Source organism: Schistocerca piceifrons, chromosome 5 (genome assembly GCF_021461385.2).
Source record: "Schistocerca piceifrons isolate TAMUIC-IGC-003096 chromosome 5, iqSchPice1.1, whole genome shotgun sequence".
Taxonomy (NCBI): domain Eukaryota; kingdom Metazoa; phylum Arthropoda; class Insecta; order Orthoptera; family Acrididae; genus Schistocerca; species Schistocerca piceifrons.
In genome coordinates, this window is record NC_060142.1 from 422,195,907 (window position 1) to 422,216,962 (window position 21,056).

A 21,056-nucleotide genomic window follows, 5' to 3' on the forward strand; every position below is an offset into this window, starting at 1 on the left:
TCACATTCGACAGGTTATGCACTGGTAGCTCTATCAAGCTGCCCTCTGGAGGGTCAGCTGCGGCGTTGCGCCCGAGTGGGTGCTAGTTACCAGACGAAAGCCATTGGAAAAGAATTTTGGATCGTTACTCCTCAGCGATTCCTCCCAATCTCTCAGTTTGCGTCAGAACTTCCCGCGGTTACTTGGAGACAAAGAGGTGGTTCTTCCTCTGGGACATGTGAGAGATGTTGAGCATCGCAGTATTCTCAGGGCTGTCTGCAGGACTGCAGCGTCAAATATGGACCTCACGATTCCTGGGTCTATAGCGCCCACAGATATAAGCAACCTCTTGTCGTACATATGGTGCTGATTGCACTGTTATCAGGTTTGTGGATATCGCTTTTTCAGCAGTTATGCTGCGTGTGTTGTTCGCATTTTTTAAATAATGTTGTTAATTGGTATGTGGAGGATATGCTTGTCGGTGTACGGCGCTCGATCTCTAACATCGCATTTGATAGTATTGTGACCTCTGCAAGTCTATGATTTTGAAGGGTTTGTTTCTTGCTGCATTGTGACCATTTCTCAGTCTCGTTTGTATGTAGCTCTGCCGTTTACGATTATTGCGCATCTACTTACGTGTCTTATATGTAGCGATTCCACACTGTGTACTGCGAGAGTAACATGTAGTTCTAGTCCACTGTTGACCTGCTCCTGGATTATTTTTGATCACTAAATTTTTTCCCCAATGTACCAGGTATGGGTCACACATAGTCCTGCTCATGTTTGATGGATACTCATCATTAATGCACAGACAAGTTTTCACAACAGATAAATCAGTATGCTGGCTGTGTAGGATGTGTCTTTCGAATTCTATAGATCAGTCGGAATTACACACCACATTCAGGTCACTACACAGGGCTTGTAGTAATGTTGTATATACTTGCAGGGTTTATTTTGTTACGAATCTTCATTGCCTTGGGAACTGCCTAGCTGAAAATGAAAGCACCCTTGCTAGTTTCAAAAGCATGACGTTTGGAGAGACGAGAGGAGTTCGTTTCTGATAGTTCCAGAAAGAAAAGGTAGTGGGGATGGATGTGGCTGGCGCCTAAACTGTTAGCAACGTTTATTCACCGAAGAGTCAACAGAACTCCTCTGGTCATCATGCAGATGTCTGCGAGTTATGAGTGGTTCGTCTATGCGGTGGCCCAGAGAAGGAGAAGAATGGATAGGGTGGGAGGGGTGAACTTGGCGCTTAAACTGCAAAGCGTCGACATGTTACGACAGGTTTTGTTGTGGCGGGACGCTCTCTTCATGGACGGTTAAGAGCCATTTGTAACAGATAGAAGGCCAGCGGTGATTACACATATATTGTTAGAGCTGGTGTACCATGCCTGGGTAGATGGCCTGGAGTAGTATTAGACACAGATGTGGACTCCCCCTTTAGCGACCTGGTGGCCATGATCGCATGAGGGATTTCATTCTGAATCGGCATTATGCAGTGAACACAGGGGAAGAGTTTATCGTAATCTAGGTGTAAACCTCTCTTTGATATTCCTACCTATGTCTTGGGGTCTGTTTGGCGTTGTTACCGCGGGCGGAAGATCTCTCTGTCAGAACTGATAAAGCAGCAACGTTAGGTACCAACCGAAACTTTCTCAGCAATTTCTGGGCATTGTGTCCGCGATCATTGTAGTTCACAGCTGCACACCCACTGGTAGGAGTCTGAGGGGTGATCAACCCTTCAGCAGGCGACTTGATTTTCGGTTGGGCTGTCGCAGATAATGATTGCTTGTCTTTAGAGGTATGCTATAAATACAAAATCTTTGGTTGGAGGCATCAGAATTTTGCTATGGCGTCACATAATATAGTAATGTCGTGTGGTATTTCTTATACGTTTGACATACAGAATTCCCTATTTCAACCAACTTGTTCATTTCTAACACTATGACGTCGCACGTTAGTAATGCAGCTATGGCTTAGCCATGATACATAAATCGGAACCATGCTCAGAGCATCTTGACATCGATGCGGTGCAACGCAACGCAACACAGCACTGTGTTGCGAAGTCGTGACGCGAAGTCATAACACGATGTTCACACAAAACTCGTATAGTTGGGTACCATGCGCAAAATTGTGGAAAACTGCGTAAAACTGAAACTAATTACGTATCTGTCAGTTAGTTGATTAGTTACTTGTTCCATAGATCATTTGAACATTGGAGTTTATAGGATATGTATACATGATTAGTGTTAATATTAATGAACAAGTTATCATTTTATCCCTACTCACACAACTACGGTTTAAAATTTTGAAATAGTTTCTTTTTTTATGTGTGGTTACCAGTTCTGAAGAGCAATTCGTCAATGGAATAGGAGGAGCTGTCTAGGAAAAATGATTTTAAATTACATTTAAAACTTACTACGCTACCTGTCAGACATTTCATATTGCTAGACAAATGATCAAAAATTTTTATTGCTGCCTATTGAACTCCTCTCTGAGCCACTGACAGCTTTAACAGTGGGTAACCTTATTTTGTTTAGCGTTTGTCCTGCCTGGCGGCAGAGTCCGCTGAGTGGCTTCACTGTCTCCATTTTGTTCGGTCGTGGGCCATTTATGGATTTGTAGCCTTTAGGCCGTTGTGCAGAGTGTCGGTCCATCGTTGACTAGGTCGTCCCTTGGGTCTCTTTCCCATGACTTCTACTGTGTATGCTGCCTCTGCAGTGGTATCGTCTTTTGCACGCAACACAAGTCCAAACCATTTCAGACGGATTTCTGGCATTTTCTTCGGGATCTGTGCGACCCCAAAACGTTCCCTGATAGAGTAATTCGAGATGAGATCTAATCGAGTGATGACACCTGTCCCTCTAATCATCTGTTTCCATGACCCCTCAATCGACATTGTCTCTTTTGTAACTGGTCAACACTCGGTGTCGTAGAGAGCAACAGGGCTGATGACAGTCCAGTACATCTTTGACTTCAGACGATCCTTAATCCGACGATCGCAGGTGATGCTTATTGTTCTTCGCCATTTCACGCAGGCTGACTTCGTCGTTACGAGACCTCGTCTACAAGGCGGGCATCGCTAGACATTGTAGAACCGAGATACTTAAATTTTTCTACTCTTGGTAGATCTCCATCAAGGCTAATGGTCCCAGCTTCTCGGAGATCTGATGTCATATACACAATTTTATTCCTGTTGAGCCGCAGGCCATATCGCCCGAGTCAGTCAATCCAATCTTGTGCTTGGTGCTGGAGATCAAACTTGTTCTCTGGAGCCAACATGACATCAGCATAGAGAAGTGGCCATGGTAGTGACATGTGCAGGTCTGATGTGATAGTGTCCATCACGAGAATAAACAGCAGTGGTGATATGCCGAGCCTTGGTGGACTCTTACTGCAGTGCTCCTGCTGACGCTTGAACGTAGCTCCTTGGTTCTACTTACGGGAGCTTTACGCAATTGACGAGGTACTTCGGAATGTTCCCCTTGCGGGTACAGGGGTTAGAATAGGCCCGAGGTATCCCTGCCTGTCGTGAGAGGCGACTAAAAGGAGTCTCACACTTTTCGGCCCTATAAGTTCAGGTCCCATTTTATGGTTTGACCTGCCATTTTCGAAATTCTAAAGAAGTGCGGGCCATATGGCGAAGGACGCCTTACGTGGTGCATGAGTTCTCCATAGTGCCCTTAGATTCGATCTCCTGAACCTCTTGTCATGGCTCTGCCTCTCGATCTGCCGTTCAATTATTTGGGCGAGGACACTTTCCGGAGTATGTCATCTTCTTCCGTTGTCTTCTGCCATGTACCCATTTGGTGATAGCCCCTTGACAACACAGAGGTCGCACTGCTGATGCCTGAGCTGTAAACTCCCCACGTATGCCAAGGAGTAGATGCCTGTACTCCGGGGGCATCAGGACTCCCAGCAATGGTCATCATGCCAGGTGGCCTTTGCTGTGGCTGCATGGCGCCCGTGGTGAGAGCCCCTGATCGGAGTGGGTGGCATCAGGGCGGATGACCCGCAATGAAACGGACTAAGTCAACTCTTGCTGGTGACCATACGGCGCCAGAAGTCTCTAAGAATGGCAAGAACGAGTAAAATGCTGACAGATATGACCCTAAATCGTTTCCCTCCCTCGCTACACCAAGTGAGGAACGTAGGGTTACAGAAAGAAGTGAGACATGTTCGCCTCAGTACTTAGTCTTTATCAGAATGGGCGGGGACTTCTTTCTACATATGAAGCCTCAATTTTTTGTTGAACATCTTGAGGATACGTTTGGGGAAGTGACAGCACTGTCCAAGACGAGAAGTGGTGCAGTCTTGATTCAGACAGCACCCCCAGCCAAATCCTGGGCGTTACTCGCTTTGACTGGCTGGGTGATATTCCTGTTTCCATCACTCCTCATAAAAGCCTCAACATGGTCCAGGGGATTATTTTCCATCGCGAACTCCTCTTGCAGTCTAACGACGAGCTTCGCGCCAATCTAGAACGGTGGGGTGTTCAAAAATGGTTCAAATGGCTCTGAGCATTATCGGACTTAACTTCTGAGGTCATCAGTCCCCTAGAACTTAGAACCACTTAAACCTAACTAACCTAAGGACATCACACACATCCATGCCCGAGGCAGGATTCGAACCTGCGACTGTAGTCTTTATCTTGGCCTTTTATGGTGATTCATTGCCTGAAAAATTCAAAGCGATGGTCTACCGCTGTGACGTTAAACCATACGTCCCTCCCCCTATGCAATGCTTTAAGCGCTGCACTTCCAACGCCACATGTCGAGACAGCAGACGTCCACTGCATCCAGATATTCCATGTGTGCCCCCTCCCAGTTGTATCAACTGTGGAGAGCAGCAATCCTCTTGCTCGCCAGACTGTACAGTGCTCCAAAAGGATCGGGAAATCATGGAGTACAAGACCCTGGACCGGTTGACTTCTGAAGAGGTAAAACGTAAATTTGAACGATTACACCCTGTTCGGTTGACACCCACATACGCTACAGCTACATTACCATCACCATCACAAGTACCAGTTGTACCACATCCCAGCCACAAACAGTGGGCCCTACAGGCCTCTAAAATACATCTACCCATTTGGTGGTAGGGGGAAAATCTTCTTCCCCCCAAATGCAGGGGACTTCGATTCCCTTTCCCCCAGCTGGAGAAACAACAGTCTCCTCTGGCTCCTCTCGTGTGGAAGGAGTCCCATGGGACCCTCTCTCCCAAGGTCTAAAGTAATGCCACAGCGGACACGCCAGTGGCTAAAGGAGCCAAAAGCTGCTGGACGAAGAGCTTCATGGTCTTCCTACGTGCCTGAAGCTACTTCAGATAAGTCCTCCTAGCAAGCCCCTAAAGAGAAGCGAGAGGAAACAAACGAAGTCTGATAAGAAAAAGGACCCTCCGGTGGCCCCAACACCACCACTCCCTACAAATTCTGCACCTGCAGATGAGGTGGAGATCTTAGTGTCCCATGAGGTCCTGGATCTCACTGATGCCTCATCCACAATAGGAATTGATACAAATACTCAATCGGTGGCAGCAGATGTCCCTGAGGCGTAACCTGCCTTCTTGCATGCTTCATGCCTTCCCATCCTCGCGACAACGTCATCCTCCAATGGAATTGCTGCGGTTTTTTCCACCACCTGCCTGAGCTACGGCAACTGTTAAGCTTTACACCTGCTTTCTACATTGCCCTCCTGGAAATCTGCTTCCCAGTAATGCGGACTCCTGCCCTTCGCAGCTATAAGGGATATTACAAGAACCGTAGTGACAGGTGGAGTTTGTGTCATGTCCTGAACTCAGTATGCAGTGAACCTGCGCCGCCTTAAGCCCCTCTTGAAGCTGTGGCTGTCAGGAGAAGGACGACGCAGGAAATAATTGTCTGCAACATATATCTTCCTCCAGATGGTGCAGTATCCCTGAACACATTGGCTGCACTGATTCATCAACTCCCTAAACCTTTCCTACTTTTGGGAGATTTTAACGCCCATAACCCCTTGTGGGGTGGCACTATACTTACTGGCCGAGGTAGAGATGTCTAAACTTTCCTGTCACAACTCGACATTTGCCACTTTAATACTGGGGCCCCCACACATTTCATTGTGGTCATGGCACTTACTCGGCCATTGATTTATCCCTCTGCAGCCCAGGACTTCTCCCATCTGTCCACTGGAGAGCCCACGATGACTTGTTTGGTAGTGACCACCTTCCCATCTTGCTATCACTCCCTCAACGCCATTCCCCCAGACGTCTACCAAGATGGGCTTTAAACAAGGCAGACTGGGAGGCCTTCACCTCTGCTGTCACCGTTGAATCTCCCCCACGTGGTACCATCGATGTGGTAGTTGAGCAGGTCACTAGAACGATCATTTCTGCGGAGGAAAACACGATCCCTTGTTCTTTAGGGTGCCTCTGACGAAAGTCAATACCTTGGTGATCCCCGGAAATCGCTGAGGCCATTAAAGAGCGACGGCGAGCTTTATAGCGACACAAGCGGCAACCTTACCTAGAGTACCTAATAGCTTTTAGTTTTTTAGTTTAGTTTAGTTACATGTTCCGTAGATCATTTTCACGATTATTTTATCGATATGAATTGGAACAAGTCAGATTACAAGATATATATACACACACATGAATAGTGCTAATATTAATATTAGTGAAATTTTTAGTTCTACACATGCAACTATATTTAGAGGTACACTTCTTTTTACCAGTTCTGAAACACAAACTCGTCCATGGAATAGAAGGAGTTGTCCAAAAGAAATGATTTTAAGCTAGATTTAAAACTTGATCTGCTACCTGCCAGACACTTTATGTTGTTGACCAAATGATCAAAGGTTTTTGTTGCTGACTAATGTACCCCTTTTTGAGCAACTGACAGCTTCAATAACGGATAGGAAAGGACGTACGTATGAACATCACTGTTCTTGGCGAATTGAGATGGATTATTTATAACGAATTTCACTAACGAATATATGTACTCTGATGGTACAGTTAAAATACCTAACTCCTTGAAAAGGTGCCTACATGACGTCCTTCGGTGAACACCACTAATTATTCTCACTGTTCTCTTTTGTGCAATGAATACTTAATGTCTAAGTGGTGAGTTACCCAGAAAACTATTCCATAAGACATAACTGAGTGGAAATATGCAAAGTACGTTAGGAGGCTGAGCTGTTTATTACCAAGACTAGCGATTATACGAAGAGCGAAAGAAGATGAACTTAATTGTTTGAGAAGCTCAGTAATATGCTTCTTCCAGTTCAAGTTGTCATCAATGTGAACACCCAAAAATTTGGAGAAATCTATCCTGTTAACTGAGCCCTGTTTATGTGCTACATCAATTGTCGGTATGAACTATTCGATGTACATAACTGGATATAGTGAGTCTTTTCAAAATTAAGGGAGAGTCCATTTTCTGAGAACCACTTAATAATTCTTTGAAAGATATCCTTAACAATATCTTCAGCTGCTTTTCCTGGAATGGGATTTATTATAACACTCGTGTCATCTGCAAAATGTACTAGTTCTGCTTGCTGAACGTTAAGTGAGAGGTCATTCGCATGAAGGAACAGCAGAGGACCGTGCCCGCGTTCGCTAGCTTATAAAAAGACGGAAACAGGAGTGTTGGAAGAGGTATGTCTCGACCATTGGGTGCCATACGTCACCTTCCCAACTCTGGACGAAGATCAGACGTGTTTGTGAGTACCAGATCCCGACAGGTGTTACTGGCATTAACATCAATGGCGTGCTATCTACCGACGCAAACGCAATTGCCGAGCATTGTGCTGAGCACTATGCTCGAGCCTCCGTGTGAGAGAATTATCCCCCAGCATTTCGCACCCTCAAACGGCGCATGGAAAGGAAAGCCCTCTCGTTCACTGAACGTCACAGGGAACCCTATAATTCTCCATTTACAGAGTGGAAGCTTCTCAGCGTCCTTGCACACTGCCCGAACACAGCTCCTGGGTCAGATCGGATCCACAGTCAGATGATCAAATATCTGTCGTCCGGCTACAAGCCACATCTCTTCGTCATCTTCAAGCGGATCTGGTGCGATGGCGTCTTTCCTTCGCAATGGCGGGAGAGAAGCATCATTCCAGTGCTCAAACCCGGTAAAAACTCTCTTGATGAGGGTAACTATCGGCCCGCGAGCCTCGTCAAAGCTCTTTGTAAGCGGTTTGAACGTATGGTAAGTCGGCGGTTGTGCTAGGTCCTGGGGTCACGTGGCCTACTGGCCCCACGCCAGGATGGTTTCCGCCAGGGTCGCTCTACCATTGATAATCTAGTTTTCCTCGAGCCTGCCATCCGAACAGCCTATTCCAGTCGCCAACACCTGGTTGCCGTCTTTTTTGATTTACGAAAAGCTTACGACACGATTTGGAGACATCATATCCTTGCCACATTATATGGGTGGGGTCTCCGGGGCCCGCTCCCGATTTTTATCCAAAATTTCCCATCGCTCCGTACCTTCCGTGTCCAAGTTGGTGCCTCCCATAGTCCCCCCATATCCAGGAGAACGGAGTCCCGCAGGGCTCTATTGAGTGTCACTCTATTTTTAGTGGTCATTAACGGTCTAGCAGCTGCTGTCGGGTAGTCGGTCTCACCTTCTCTGTATGCAGACGACTTCTGCATTTCGTACTGCTCCTCCAGTACTGCTGTTGCCGAGCGGCGCCTACCGGGAGCTATCCACAAGGCGCAGTCATGGGCTCTAGCCCATGGCTTCCAGTTTTCAGCCCCGAAGTCGTGTGTCATGCACTTCTGTCGGCGTCGTACCGTTCATTCGGAGCTAGAACTTTACCTTAGTGACGATCCACTCACTGTAGTGGAGACATATCGATTCTTAGGACTGGTTTTCGATTGACGTGGCTTCCTCGTCTTCGTCAGCTGCAGCGAAAGTGCAGGCAGCACCTCAATGCCCTCCGCTGCCTGAGCAACACCAATGGGGTGCAGATCGTTCTACGCTGCTGCAGCTCTATAGAGCTTTTGTTCAATCCTGCCTTGACTGTGGGAGTCTGGTTTATGGTTCGGCGGCGCCCTCAGCGTTGCGTTTACTCGATCCAGTGTACTACTGTGACGTTTGACTTGCAACAGGAGCTTTTAGGACGAGTCCGGTGACCATCGTCCTGGGGGAAGCGGAAGTCCCTCCATTGAAGGTTAGCGCGTGCAAAACTTCTCGCCATTTACTTTGCACACATTCATAGTTCTCCTGCTACAATGTGATTAGCCTGTACATGTTACAGCTCGTACGTAGCAAACCAACATTCTGCTATGAACAATTCACAGCGTCCACGAATGCGTATATGTTAACATCATCCTTTTCCCGTCCACGGCGGTTCATCTCCCGCATCGGGGGCCCAAGTCAGGGCTTAAGATTGTGGTTTGCATCCGCTGTCTTCTGTCTGGAGTGGAGACCTTGCCTTTACCAGCTATACTCGAGGCCCATTCACGTACACCTCCATGGTGTACACCTAGGCAAAAGCTTCGCCTGGACGTTTCACATGGTCCTAAGGACTCAGTTAACCCCGCAACTCTCTGCTTTCACTTTTTCTCGATTGTTGACATGTACTGGCACCATGAAGTGGTTTACACTGACGGCTCGATGGCTGATGGTGACGTTGGCTCTGCGTATGTTCACGGAGGACATATTGAACAGCACTCTTTGCCAGATCTCTGTGGTGCTTTCACTGCAGAGCTGGCGGCCATTTTTCGTGCTCTTGAGCGCATCCGCTCATGCCCTGACGATTCATTTCTCCTCTGACTGACTCCTTGAGCAGCCTACAAGCTATCGACCAGTGATACCCCTGCCATGCTTTGGTAGCGACCATCCAGGAGTCCATCTATGCCCTGGAACGGTCCAGTCGCTCCGTGGTGTTTGTGTGGACCCCAGGCCACGTCGGAATCCCAGGAAATGAACTTGCCGACAGGCGGGCCAAACAGGCTACACGGAAACCGCTTCTGGAGATTGGCATCCCTGTAACTGACATGCGATCATTATTACACCGTAAGGTTTTTCAGCTTTGGGAGACGTAATGGCATTATCTCAGTACGCACGATAAACTGCGTGTCCTCAAGGGGACTATGAATGTGTGGAAGACCTCTCGCAGGGACTCTGTGGTTCTCTGCCAGCTCCGCATTGGCCATACGTGGCTAACACATGGCTACCTCCTCTGTCACGAGGACCCACCTCGGTTTCACTGTGGCTCACATATGACTGTCGTCCACATCTTGCTGGACTTTCCACTTTTAGGCGCTCTGCGGCGGACTTTTACCCTTCCCTGCCTCACCAGCAGATTTAGTTTTACGATTTTATTCGTGAAGGGGATTTTTATCATACCATCTAAGGGTGGGCATTAGCCTTCTCTCTGAGGTCGCCACACCCTCCCCCCCCCCCTCCATTTTAACTCTGTCACACTTTCTTTGCATTTATCTTGGTGGTCGTCTTTTCCCTACACGTGTTCATCTCGCCATGTCTTTCTGGGGTGGACATTTTAATGTGTTGCAGAGTGGCTGGCTCATCCTCTTTTATTATTCTGATCAGCCAACTCAGACCATATGCTCTATGGTTTTAATACCTTCTTCCACTTTTCCTTATGGTGTATGTTTTCCCCGTTTTTTGTTCGTTCCATTCGTTTTCTTTTTAGGTGTGTATCTTGAGCCTTGTTTGCGTCAGGGAAAAGGGACTGATGACCTTGTAATTTGGTCCCTTTATACCCCAAACCAACCAGCCAACTCTGGAATGCCATGGTCTCGACGTGCTAACATTAGAACATGTGGTATCCTATCGGAAGCCTTTTCGAGGTCTAGAAAACCAAAGTGTAGTGGCTTGTTCTTTTCGCGGTATTTTTCAACCAGCAGCCGCACAGCATGGACTGGGTCAGCTGTGCCAGAATTTTTCATAAATCTGGATTGGTTTCTAGTAATCTGGGCTATTTCGCGTAGGAAGATAATAAATGTCATTTTTTCCCTCTAGTGTTGTAGGTATGTATTTCACCGGTCTTCTCAAATTCTGATGGATTATTGTTTATGGTGAATTTAATTAGCGAAAATATGTATTGTGATGGCGCAGTTAAAACGCCTAATCCTTAATTAGGTGCCCTCGTGACGCCTTAATTACGTGCCTGCATACCATTCTTACTGCTCACTTCTGTACAATCAGTGATTTCTTTCTAAGTGATCAGTTACCTCAGAAAATTATCCTATACGACATTATTGAGCGGAAATCTGTCAGGAGGTCGATACGATTGTTTCCAAGATTAGAAATTATACGAGGAGTAAAAGTAGCTAGTAGTGAAGCTCACTAATATGCTTCTTCCACCTCAGGCTTTGATCAATAGGTGTACGCAAACATTTGGAGCATTCCACCCTTGACTCCTGCTAATGTGTTGCATCAATTGTTGGTATGAATCTATTTGATCTGAATGTTGTGTATTTTTTTCAAAATTTAAGGAGAGTCTATTTTCAGAGAGCCACATAATAATTATTTGGAAATGTCATTCAGTAACTCTTATATCGCTTTCTCTCTAATGGGACTTACTATAACATTAGTATTGTTTGAAAAAGTACCAGTTTTGCTTGTTGAATATTAAATGGAATATCATTCTCATATATGAGGAAGAAGAGTGGACACATAATTAAACCCTGTGTGACTCCCTTTGTGATTTCATCCCAGTAGCTAAACTTTTCTACCTTTCTGTCATTGTCTGAATTACTCAGCACAACCTTTTATATTCTGTTTGTCAAGTATAATTCAGACTAGCTGTGTGTAAAGTCACAATTGCATAAATCTTAAATTTTTCTATGAGAGCATCACGATGTACACATTCGAACGCCTTGGAGAGGTCACAAAAAATACCAACTGGCGATAGATTGTTATATAAGGCTTGTACTGTTTGATAAGTAAATGTATAAATAGCATTTTAAGTGAGCAACCTTTCTGGAACCCAAATTGTTATATGCTAGGTAAATTGTTTCCACTTAAGTGTGTGACCACTCTTGAATACATTACTTTTTCGAATATTTTGGAAAACGATTTCAATAATAAAACTAGATGAAAATTGAAGTCTGTCTTCTCACCTTTCTTATGAAGTGCTTTAATAATAGCACATTTTAACCTGTCTGGAAAAATTCTCTGTGCCAGTGATACACTGCGAATATCACTGAGGACATCACTTATTAAATTGGAACAACTTTGCAGAATTCTATTTGAAATACCATCAACCCCACAAGCGCTTTAGCTTTTTACAATTTTTAGAACTGTATTAATTTCGGTGAAGGATACCGGTGCTACTTCCAGTTGCTTAAGGTTTTGTGCAATGACACTTCCTTGTTTCTTCAACTGAACCATTTAATCCCATTTTGTTACTTTGTTTAGAAAGTGATTATTCAAAGTACTTGCAGCTTGTGGATTATCAGTCACAACATCGTCATTTACGAGGGTTGTAACTTTAATAGTGGCAACTATTTATTTGCAGCTCGTATGAAACAGATATGTTTCAAAGTTTTACTGACGTTCCACCACCATTGTTCATAACCCGTTGCAAGCGATGTGGAAATCGTAGGATACTCTTAACAGTGCCAGTTGTGTCGACAGTTAGAGCGACGCGGTCTATTGCCCGACAAATTTATAGCAGTTCTGAAGCAAATGTCGTGAAGTGTTTCCTTCAGTTTAGAAATCCAGTTGAACTCACGAGAGCTTAAGTCAGGGGAGTGCAGTAGGTGGTATAGCACCCATCAATCAAACAAATCAGTAACAGCTTGCACTGTACGTGCTTGAACATTGCCCTGCAAAATGATGGTCATGTCCTGGAGAAAGTGTCATCACTTCTGTCTCTATACTGTTCATTTTTGGAACACAATCAACTCTTCCTTCCTCCATTTTAACACTACAAGAAAATTATGCAAGTTTATAGTCCCTGATAGCTAACTTCACCACCCCTGTGGTTACATGGTGTTCATAGAGGTACTGAACATCTATCCCTTAAGAATTTTTCACATCATCTTGGCATACGATAATCTCATCTATCTGATTTTTCTACCCTCTAATGCTCTGCTGAAACAATTTCATTTTATTTTTCAGAAAACCGTTACATGTATAACGGCCTTGTACTACTCTAATTTCTTCCAACACTCTCTGCAATCTGACTAACTTAAAACAAATGTGCCCCTTTGATTCCAGTGATCAAAAGGATTTTGTCTTGTGTGCTTGTGACACTCCTCACACTTTTTACAAAGTCCTCAGCTAACCCTCACTTCATCCTCCTACTTAGGTGCTGGCCATGGTTGGCGTATCGCCATCTGCCAATTGCAGCAACAGGCATGGCACAAATACGAGAATTTGTTTCAGTTAAAACAAACTCGCTCAGATCTTTGTTCACATTGCTGACAGCTATGTTAACTCAGGGCTAGTCATGTCGGTGTAAAACTTCGACGAAACACACATGGGGTGTGTGCTGACATTGCTCCTATTTTCTCCAGGTCACCTTCAATACTATATTCTAACTTTTTAGCCAGGTTGTTTCCTGCTCTCCTATAATAACTACTTTATCCTCGGCGTCAAAATCTCAAGGCCCCTATGTTGTTTTTCACCTATCTAAGCCTTGCATTGTGTTTCACAATGCTTGTGACCTGGTGTTCTACACATAGATTTTCCTGTAACAACTGGCCTACACCTCTCCCATGACTTCTCCCTAGTAGCAAAATTCTTTTCTTTCTACGTGACTTTTCTACTGATCTAGCCTAATGGTCGTTCCTATGAGTCTGCTGCACTCTAATAAGCTCAAACACTGGTTGAAGGTCTTCCCATATTTGAAGTAACAAATCAAATTAATTTCTAACCAAAATTTGAAATGTAATTTCTGAGGTTTTCCCCTTTCGTCTATTCCTTGTCACCTTCTCCCAGCTCCGATCATCTCTTTCCCCTTAAACCTATCTAATTGACAATGTGCCATTTCTAATACTGCCTGGAGTGCACAAATATTTTTCACTGTTCCACGATATTCTTGTGTCGACTACATAATCTACAACTCCATGGAAGAAACGCACCTGACTCTTATTTCCCCCACTGCGTTCTCCCCAGTGAAACACCAACTCACAGTCCTGGCGTTTATCACACACGATGCTACTCTTACATTAAACAAATAAAGCACTGCAACACACTTAAACTGTAATAAAGTAATAATCAGTAAAAACTTATCATTCAGTGAGTTGTGCAGCTAACTTCCAGACATCAGACACACATAGAATAACACAATCGAAGTTCGTTGAACGCAGGCAGTACCAGACATGAAGTGAATTAAAACTAAAAATGTTGTTTCTGCTGGTCACTAGAAGTATTAAATAAAAAGATCACAAGTGATACAATTTGTTATTAACAAACAGACTCGGCCTATCCCTATGGTGCCCAGCTCCAGAGTGTCCCAGTTATAACAGATGGAGTTGATGAGGCGTGACTCAGTGTCGGTGATGTCTAATTCTCCATTGTTATTGCCTGAGAGCATTATGACGCCAACACGACGTTGGGAACAGTCTTGCATAATGGGACAAAATACATAAAATAGTGGAAAATACTAAAACGGGGGAAAAATACGTACAACTGAGGAAATTACGTAAAACTGAGAGTTACATAAATTTGGGAAAAATATGAAAAATATGGAGAAATACGTAAGAATGAGAGTACTTACATGTCTATCTGGGTGTGGCCTCTGCTGCTGTCACGTAATATTGTTATTAACAAATGGACAAATGGAACTCAAGTGACATGATTTAACAGAAAAATTATAAAGTGGAGGGGGGGGGGAGGGGGAGTGTTCGATTCTCATTGGCTGAGAGGGGTTGTCGCCATTTTTAAGTCACATGATTGATAACATCATGACCTTCACTATAAATAGCACAAATGGCTGAGTGATTCCCTTGGGTGACCTTGATAAGTTCCCGATGGTTCTGCAGCTGAGGGAGTGGGAGAAACAAGGAGCCCAGGTGTGTAACATAACACCCTTTGCCCTTGCCTTATCTAGCTGGACTTTGAACCCGCCCTAGATAACTACTCACGTTTACAGGAATTTTTAGGCAAAGAGGCCGAAGGTGCGTTCACTGCGCAAAATATACGCAACTACGTGCCATTTACGAGCATATTTCCATTTGTCACAGCCACTCGTACAACATATACGTATAACGTCTACTATCCGGCAAGAGAATCAGAGATGATTGTTGCACAAGTTTGGAGTGCAATTGTTGGAATACTGGGGATTACCCGAGCGACTTACTGAACGCTAAACTCTCTTTAGAGGTCACTGGTGTCGTAACCTTACCTAGTTTGCACGCTGAACATTTCGTGTTATAGAATGAAATGACAGACGCTGTTGTCCCTTCACAGAGGGTGAGCTGCTAAGTATTCTAAATGAAAGTCACGACGAGGAGTTCATCATGCCCATTCAATCAGATTATGTTTGGGGAGTCAGTGATTCTGATGAGCCTGTAGGTGTATCCATGACCTCAAATATTCAAAATATTAGTGAACCAGCAAACGCTGAACCTGTAAATGCAGATCGAGATTTTGATGTTAGCATCGCTTCTTCCTCCGATTCCAAAGAAGAGCCTGATAAATTTGCTAAGAAACATGAAACAGGTGATTAAAGTTGGCAAGACCCTGATTTGGACTGTAAAGTGTAGAATTTCGATAACAATCATTCCGGTTAAAAATCTTGAATTTAGATGATTCGTCTACTGCATATGACTACCTACAAGCTTTTTAGGCCAAGGAACTGTAAACCACAAAGCTGAGCGATATAATTTATATTACTAGCACCTTTCCAACGACTCTAGTGAAAAATCAAAACTTGGACATTGGAAAAATCCAGTGATGAAATTTACTGTTTTCTTGTTGCAAATTTTCTGATGGCTGCAGTGAAAAAAAAATGAAATAAATAGTTACCGGACCAATGATCCATTACCATCTACTCGACTGTTTGCGCAAATCATACCAAGAGACAGGTGTCTTATTTTACTAAGTTTTACACTTTGTTCATAAAAATGAGGAACCTGGAGATGAAAAAAATCTGGAAAATTAGGTGAATTGTGGATCATCTAAGAAAAGCATTTCCAGATATTTTCCACCCTTTTAAAAATTTGTGCACTGACGAAAGTTTAGTTCTTTACGTAGGGCGTGTCTTATTCAAACAGAGGAATTCATCCAAAAGTCATAGTTTAGGTTTGAGGTTTTTGTATTGTGATGTTGTGTAATTGTGAAACTAGATATATTTTTTACTTCATTATTTATGTGGGTGCAGAAACAGACGTAAGAAAAAGAAACTAATTTTTGTGTAAATGTAGATATAGCTAGATGCATTGTTTTTACATTACTATTCAAGTTTTATTTAAACTCTCTTTTCCTATGATTTTATTTTGTAGTGGCTTGGCTGGTTGGTTTAACTTTGCTGTTGTTTGGCTTTGGGTGATTTTGTGCATATCCCACTGCGAGAGACACCAAATACATCTGTCTGCGAGCATACAACATGAAATTGGACCTGTTTTATAACTTTTTAAAAAAATGTGCAAACTGATTGAATCCTGAACTTTACCCCTCAATCTATTTAATTAACCAAAGTGGTCCCTGGGCGTTTATGCTCTGCGTAACAATGCTGTTCATGAAATGGTCCCTGTGCGTTGATAATTTTCGTAGCAAATCGATCCTGAATTGATATCTTACTTCGTAATAGAACTGCTTGGAACGCGATGCATGTTGCTCTCTGTGCGCCAGCTGCAAATTTCTTACTACAATATCTGAGAGTTTAGTGCAAATAAACAATTTTATACACATCATTGAGTGAGTCACTCCTTTAAGTAAAAATGACTTGGATCGAGGATGTGAATGATGCTGTTAGGCGAAATATTTCCTTAACAAACTGTTTTTAAATTATGTGATATATTATTATTTGTATAAAATTCATTTTACAACACTCATTAACATTTACAAAGGGCCACATTCACAATAAAACCTTACTTTCACTAATGTTGGACAAATCATTAATAAACATGAAATATACCTTACAGTGAAACATACTCAATCTTTAATGAAAGTTCTAAAGTTCCCTGATATGGATGTCTCATTCAACAATGAATCCCAGTTACGCGGTACTGCAGAAACCATAAATAAAAAATATTATCTTCATTCCGCTTCATACTCTTTTGATTCTAAGTCGGTAATCAAATCTTTCTCGTCTCTTTCACAATATTCAAACACAAAACATTTTCTTAAACACAGATGCACTTAACTTTACGTCTGCATTGCCACGAGTCCTCTGCTCGGCGTCTGTCTCACTACTACCCTAACGATAGAACTCCCGCGCTCCTCGCAGCCAAGCAGCGATGACAAAACAAACACGTCTTCCAGCGACACAGCTACTCTGACCAAAGACTGCGCGCAAATAATAAGCGATTCAAAATTGTCGCTTAGCGTTTGAGACATCCAAAAGTATGTACAAATTCTAGAAATGCAAATAACAAACTCCTAATAGACCTGTTTCAACTAGAAAGGTAGGTAAGGGTAATAAACTGTATGTCACCAATTGGTACACTAGCCTAGCGTTATTTTCTTATCTGTGACTAACGCCTGTGAAATTGTGAGGAAATACCGTACAGGTATGCCTGCTTTATCAACAAAAATTACAACAGGTGAGATCGAGTTTACGTCAACATAAACTTCTTGCGCTCAAGTGGAAAGGCAGGTGGGAGGTGATGATGCTTTAAGCTCTTCATAAAAGCGGAATGATAGCGACTGACAAAACTGGAAGAAACACAAATGAAGCAAGAAGATAACCAGCTTGCATGGTAAGATACACTGATAATATAGGAGCCGTCGACTAGAACGTCTTGATGCTAATTTTAGTAGAACGTGTACGAAAAACTAAAATGGTATAAAAAAGTATTTTTTCATGTCGTGGATCTGTCACTGCTGAACACGCATGTCTTATGCAAAACTCAAACGGGAAGAAATATTTCAGTATCTGATTTTCAGCAGAAGCTCATCATGGAGATCCTAGAGATTCATCACCGACCGGAAACAGAGGACGGTCGTGGAATGTTATCGGCTGATGGTTATAAGCTCTTACCCCTAAGGCAGCTCCATTTTATCTCGCTAATCGCAGCAACATCAAATAAGAAGACAGCCCAGAGGTGTATTGTACGTACAAAACACGGCAAAAGAAGTGACGCTAGATACAATTGTATGAAATGCAATGCAACTTTATGATTGAGTTTTGGTTTCGAAAGATACTGCAGTTTGACGTTTTACTAATGCACTGACTTACCAATTTTTTGCTCCTAATAGAGTATGTTTTTAAAATAAGTGTTTCTCTATAAATGTTTAAAAAGAAACAATTTAACACGATAATATTGAATTTTTTCCTCGGTAACAATGACAGACTGCTACGGTCGTGTAACATACGCACATGGCAGATAGCCGCTCATACGAAATTCGTGGTGAAAGGGCTAACGTTAATTCCAAAGAAGTTCAATCGAAGCACAAGACCACACGTATCTTGAAGCCTTATTGTCATTTTTGTGAACATAGCGACGATCGGGTACAAGACTGCAAGATAGTCAACGGTATTCCAAAGATCAAGAAATCGGTGCTTTCTTTGTCTCAGTCAAGGCCGTATTGTCAGAGACTATCTGAAGAAAGCAATAGCCGCCTGCTCTTACTGAAAGGGAATGAGTCACCGATCAGTTTTTGATGATTTGAATCAATTAATCATTCAGCAAACCATCTCTCAGAGTCCCCAGCGTGCAGTGAACAGTGTCGTCACGGGACGCTCAAGTCTCACACAACTTCAAACGCCACTGCGTGTTCAACTTAATGCTTTCGAATCTTATTTGATGATCACGCATCACAGATTTGTGCGTTTTGAGTTAAGTAGCGCAGGCAAGAACTTTCATGTTAGACCCAATGCCTCGAGAGTTTACATGGCTTCACGAAACATCCGAGTATACCCGAGAATGTCAAGATGAATCATCATATACTTACAGCTGGCAGACCCCATTGGAGTGGAAATTGATATTCCTATATTGGAGCAAATCACTGCTGGGAAATAGTGGACGAAGCAGCGTCGATGCGATTGTTGCCCTCTAAACTCAGGTGGATTTTTCAATGAAGACGCCCAGTTGCTTTAGTTTAACTCTTTTAGTCGTTGGTGGCTTGTTACAGACGATGGGATTTTAACTGCTGAACTTTAATTAAGGTGATTACTGGAGCAGACGAATTATCCGCTGCCTGCAAGCGATGAGATCTGTCTTCCACCTATCTGTTGACTGCTGTCCCGACAGATTCTGAAAACAAATGTTAGCTGCTACGAGACAAAACAACATAATTCGTACGCAATGCATAGTATCACAGAAATAGACAAATCCGTTCACGATTACTTCATTTACAAATCATTAATAATCTTAACCTACAGAACGGCTCTTGGAACGAAGTTCCGAGTAAATGTAGACTACCACTGCATGAATTCCGTACGATTTTCTTGCGTATCTACCTTTTTATTAAATCTCAGCTCCTAAAGGAGTCAGTTTTGTCCCAACGGGTACCTGAGATAACAAACTGACAAACTCTCAGAGCGGATACTTTTTGTTCGTCGCACACTCCTAACTACACACGCTGTTTCACTTTATGTGAATGGTACTAACATTTTTGCTTACGCAAACGCTATTTCTGCCTGGCTGTTTCGCTCAACACAGACCACCCTCCCAAACATTGTCAGTTACCGTCGCGGCGGCAATGTCGATGTCGATGTCCGGCGCTGCGGCATGGAGAACGCGCTGGCTGGGCGGTGGTGGGGTGGAAGGGCGCGGGAGTGTTTGTTGTTGTCGCCGGCCCTGGGAACTACTTCCGCTGCAGATTTTTCCCGATAAAAATTCATTGGGGCCTAACACGGCCGTTCAGCGAAGGGTTGGCTTCCGGGGAGATCACCGCAGTGCAGCCAGTCACTGTGTCATGCCTCTTAGCGTGACCGAATTTCGGCCGTCTCTGTTGCGTGACAACTTGTTCCTAATGGTCTGCCTCCTCTTGATGGGACTAATCAACGACAACAGACAAGGACACGATATATACGGTCACTTAAAATACTTTGCTTACTCTTGCACAATAAAATACCTCTTTAATTAGCGTAATGAACTTGAGGTAAATGTATAGGTGAATAAATCTTTTCTCTCATACTGAAACACCATTTCACAGAGAGTGAGCACCTTGTGCCCTCCACTTTTCTTGTATGTGTTAATTCTACTCTTACTTCTATAGTTCCTGCCTGAGTTCTGATTTCAATTCTTTTACATTTTCTTTTTAATTATGACTTGATCAGTCGCTGGTTATCTCTCTTATTATATGCCTGCTTCCGGAATGCCATTTGCTTATACTGGTTAACTATTGTGGGGCAATGTAATCGACAGATAGTGTGGAGCAGAACCGCAGGTCGTCTCTCACCTTTTCTGATATATATGTATATACCAGGGTAGTCCAGAAAGTAAAATGGTTCAAATAGCTCTGAGTACTATGGGACTCAACTGCTGATGTCATCAGTCCCCAAGAACTTAGAACTACTTAAACCTAACTAACCTAAGGACACCACACACATCCATGCTCGAGGCAGGATTCGAACCTGCGACCGTAGCGTGTCCAGAAAGTAAGTTCCGATCGGTCGCGAAATGGACACCACAGTCAAATCCCGATCAAGCTTTGCACAGATGTGTTGGGTAGTGGCTATAGTATCATCGTCGATCGCATTAAGACGCTCTTTTCAGTTGTGAGCACACTGCGAGCGACTAAATGTGCCTAGAAGAGCGATGTCTCCCGCCAAGGAGGAAGGCCCAGCGACAGGCTTCGCTTTAATGAATGCAGCCCACCTAACACAACTGCCACACACTTCCTTAAAAAAAAATGGCTCTGAGCACAATGAGACTTAACATCTCAGATCATCAGTCCCCTAGAACTTGTTGTTGTTGTTGTGGTCTTCTGTCTTGAGCCGGCCGGAGTGGCCGTGCGGTTCTAGGCGCTACAGTCTGGAGCCGAGCGACCGCTCCGGTCGCAGGTTCGA